The sequence below is a fragment of the Penaeus monodon genome, chromosome 40 (genome assembly GCF_015228065.2).
Source record: "Penaeus monodon isolate SGIC_2016 chromosome 40, NSTDA_Pmon_1, whole genome shotgun sequence".
Lineage (NCBI taxonomy): Eukaryota > Metazoa > Arthropoda > Malacostraca > Decapoda > Penaeidae > Penaeus > Penaeus monodon.
Window position 1 is genome coordinate 19,874,412 of NC_051425.1, and position 5,338 is coordinate 19,879,749.

Consider the following 5,338-nt stretch of genomic DNA (forward strand, 5'->3'; position numbering starts at 1 on the left):
ATATATATACTATATATATATAGACACACAACACACACAACACACACACACACACACACACACCACACAACACACAACACCACACACACCACACCACAACACAACAACCACGTATAGTGTATGAATATATATTATATATATATATATATATATATATATATATATATATATATATATATATATATATATGGCATCCAATCAGGCAAGATTGCCATTACTAAATAACCTCTCAGTGCTGATTGAGAGAGGCCTATGTCCTGCAGTGGAATAAATGGCTGTTAAAAAAGAAAGAAAGAAAGAAGATGGAGAAGAAGAAGAAGAAGAAGAAGAAGAAGAAGAAGAAGAAGAAGAAGAAGAAGAAGAAGAAGAAGAAGAACAAGAACAAGAAGAAGAAGAAGAAGAAGAAAAAAAAAAAAAAAGAAAAAAAAAAAAAAAAAAAAAAAAAAAAAAAATAATAAAATAAAATAAAAATATTAAAAATATATATATAATTAATATATATATGTATATATATATATATATATATATATGTAAAATATTTATTAATATACATTATTTTTGTATATTAAAAATTTATGAAATTTTAAAATTATATATATATATATATATATATTATATATATATTATTATTATAGGGATTTTTTTTTTTTTTTTTTTTTTAACGGTAGGTTCATGGGAGCCGCCGTGGTCTAATTATAATATATTTTTAAAAATTTTAAATATATTATATATATTTTATTATATTATTATATATAATAAATCAATATAAAATATTAATATATATATATATAATAAAAATATATAAAAATTTAAAAATATATATATATATATATATAATTTTTCATATTTATATATGAAAATATATATATATATATATATATATATATAATATATTTTTATATTATTATTATATATATAATATATATATTGAAATATATCTTCTTCTTTAACGGTAGGTTCTGTCTGACCGCCGTGGGTCAAGCAGATACTTAATTGTATTTTTTTCTTTTGTGAGTTTGGAGTGGTTCGTGGAGGGCCCCCGTTCCTTTCCACGGGGAGTGGGGTGTTACCTTTTGGGTAATCATTCTCTCTATTTTATCCGGGCGGGGGACACATTTTGATTGGGCTGGTTGGCCCACCATGGCTAGATGGGGCAATAAGGTGAATTTCCTTCCCCAAGGGAAAAAAGTGGGGGTTGTGACTCGAACCCCTTGAACTCAGATTGCCGTCGTGACATCTTGAGTCCGATGCTCAAAACCATTGGGCCCATCGCGGCCCTATGAAATATATATATACAAAATATATAAAATGTATATAATATATATATTATTTTAATTTTATATATATATATTTTTTATATATACGTGTGTGTGTGTGTGTGTGGGTGTGTTGTGTGTGTGTGTGTGTGTGTGGTGTGTGTTTTTTTTGGGGTTTTTATGTGTAGAGTGTATGTATGCTATATAATATATACAAAAACAAATACTAATCATACATACATGGGGGTGTGTGGTGTTAACACTTTCGTAGCTAGGTCATCCTGGCTCTTCACGGATGACCCTAGTTTCAAGCTGAAACCTGTACAAAAAAAAATTGATTATTTGGTGGGAGCGAAATGCTTTTTGTACCTTTGAACAAAGGCTTTCCCTAACGCTGCACTCAACGGGTGAAATCAGCATTTTCCCTGTATAGCAAGCTTTATTCGCAGTATATACGGGTTATAGCTTGCATTGTCCTTGAATAAAAATTCGACTCAAAGCCACTGATACGGTTGGCTGACGACTCAGGAATAAAAAGATTTACTTCGGCGAAATGTGGCGCTGAAAATTTTTTGGGTTTGGGACTAAAAGGGGTATCAGATCTGTTTACTTAAAAATCAATAGATTTGGGGTGAACATTTTAGAACTTGGATTTCTCTTTCTTGTTTCTTGTTTTTTTTTTAGTAATTTTTTTTTGTTATATTGAATGGTTGCCCAAATATATGAACCCAAACCCATTCTTAACCATTTAACTGACATTTGTTTTTATTTTGAAAGGGATACACGAGGTTTTTTTTTTAAAATAATACATTCACTTCCGCTTAATCTAAAATTTTTAATCATGCTTACTTCTCTTTCACCATCACCCCCTTCCCTTTCACCCCCTCTTCCCCCTCCCCCCCCCCCCCCCCCTTCCCCCAAAGGAAAATGGGGCCCTGTTGAATCTTCCGCCTCAAAAAAGTAAAGCAAAGGGAGACATCTTTGAAGACCACGGGGAAAGACGGAAAAGCCCATTTTATCGATCCCCCAGCTGAGATCTGAGCGCGACCCCGAGCTCATACAGTATCTATATATTTCCCTAAATGGAAAGCACACCGCCCCCCCCCCCTCCCTATCCCCTCATTTTTGAGTGAGAGGAAGACAACATTTTCTCTTTTTTCAGCTTCCTCCTTGAGGTTAAAAAAAGAAGGGTGAGAAAAAGAATAAAGGGAAAAAAAAAAGAAAAAACTCTTTTACCTTTATTTTTCCCAAAATTAAAAAATTTTTCGAGCAAAGAGGAAGCTCCCCAAATTTCTGTTTTTAAATTGCAATCTTAGTCCCCTTCAATAGAGACCCGACCCTCCCTTTGGTTCAGGTCTAGAAGCGCGTCGGGAACTGTAGGCGCATTTGCTGGACGAAAAGGCCAGTTGCTTATTTTGGGGGTGATGCTGGGAGGGTGTGTATGTGTGTGACTACATACGTATAAAATAATATATATATATTATATTATATTATATATATATATAAATATATTTAGGATAATATATATATTATAATATATATATATTATATATATTATTAATATATATAGACACACAACACCACACACACACACACCCCACACCACACACACACACACACACACACAACCACACCCCCCAAAACCACACACACACAACACACACGTATATGTGTAGAATATATATTTTAATATATATGTTATTATATTATTATATTATATATAATAATTATATAATATATATGGTCCAATCAGCAAGATTGCCATTACTAAATAACCTCTCAGTGCTGAATGAGAGGGCCTATGTCCTGCAGTGGAAAAATGGTTGTTAAAAAAGAAAGAAAGAAAATGGAGAAGAAGAAAAGAAAAAGAAGAAAAAGAAAAAGAAAAAAAAAAAGAAGAAGAAGAAGAGAAAAACCCCAAGCAAGAAAAGAAGAAGAAAAAGAAAAAAAGAAAAAAAAGGAAAAAAAAAAAAAAAAAAAAAAAAAAAAAAAAAAAAAAAAAAAAAAAAAAAAAAAAAATATATATATTTTAATATATTATAAATATATAAATATATATTTTATATATATATATATATATATATTATAGGGGTTAACAAAAACCCCCCATTCTTCCCCCTGAAGGCCCACAGGCCTTTTCTCAATTTTTTCCTCTGAGAAGGTTTTTTGATGCCGCCCCGGGGGCCGGGGATTTAATCCCTTTTCCATGACCCGGGGGCCCCCTAAATTTAAACCCATTTTTAAATTATGATTTAAGGTATATTTATTTTTTTGATTTAAAGTGGGGGGTTTTTGGTTGGGGGGGGGGGGATGGGGGTGGGCGGAGCCAGTGCCAAATCCCAACCGGGAAAACAAAAAAAATAAAATATAAATTTTTTAATATAATTTAAAAAAAAAAAGGGGGGGGGGGGGGGGGGGGGGGGGGGGGGCGGCAGCGAAAAACAAAAAAAAAAAGGGAAAAGAAAAAAAAAGAAGAAAGGAATAGAAAAGAGAGAGAGAGAAAAAGGAAAACACAAAACAAAGGAGAACAAGGCGAAACAATTTAAACCCCGGGAAACAACAAGCAAGAGAGAGAAAGAAAAAGAAAGGGAAAATGGAAAAAAAAAGAAAGAAAAAAAAAAAAACCAATAAAAACATCACAAAATTTGGGATTTTTTTTCCCAATGCGCCAAACCACCTTTAAAAAATTTCTTCACTTTTAATCCAAAGCTTTGAGTTTTAATGAAAAAATTAACTGATTTTTTGTTTTATTATAAGAAATTTTAAACAAAAAATATAAAAACAATAAAAATTTAGACTCAAAACCCAAAAAAACCCAAACCTTTTGTTCCCTTCTCCTTTTAAAATAAAATTTTTAAAATTAAAATATAAAAATTATTGTATTTTTTATTTATAATATTTAAAAAAATATAAAAAATATATTATGATTTTCTATAAAAAAATAATATTTTTTTTTTTTTTTTCTCTTTATATATTATATTTTATATATATTATAAAAAATATTTAAAAATAAGTTTATTTATAAAAAAAAAAATTATATATATATATATATATTATAATATATATAATTATTATATATTATATATTTTTTTTTGGGGGGGGGTTAATTTTTTATATTTTTTTTTTTAATTTAAAAATATATTTTTTTTTTTTAATTTTTTAAAACCAAAACACACACACAAAAAAAAAAAAAAAAAAAAAAAATATATATATATATATATATAATATATATATATAATATATATAATAAAAACAAAAATATATATATAATATATATAATAATATATATATAATATATTATATATATATATTATTATTTAAATAAATAATATATTATATATACAAAAATTATATATATTATATATCTATATTCTATATTATTTTTTTTTTTTTTTTTTTTTTTTTTATAATATTATAATATATGTAAAAAATATATAATATATATATTATAAAATAAAATTATATATATATATATATATATATATATAATATAAAAAATAATAGAATACATGTTATATAAAATTTAATATTATATAATATAATTTTATATAATATAATAGATAGATAGTAATGATAGATGATAGAAGATAGATATACAGAATATAGGAGATTGGGTAGAGATAGAGATAATATATATATATATATATATATTATAATATTATATATAATTATATGTGGTATATGTATATATATGGTATATATATGTTCTAGTACTATTATCTTTATCATCTATCTATATAATATTTTTATATAATATATATATATATATATATATATTATATAGGCCCGGGGCCGAAGGGTTTAGGCGTCGGACTCAAGACGTCACGAGGGCAACTGAGTTCGAGGGTTGAGTCCCCGACCGCCGCGTTTTTTCCCCTTTGGGCAAGGAACTCCCTCGTTTGCCCCTACCATGGGGGGACCAAGTCAGCCCAAGTCAGTGGGGAAATAAGATGGTGCTCGGAAAAAAAAAAAAAAAAAAAAAAAAAAAAAAAAAAAAAAAAAAAAACCGGGGGAAGGAAAGGGCAAACCACCGCTCTAAAATTCCCCAAGAAAAATCATGGAAACCCTGTCGCCCAAGGCCG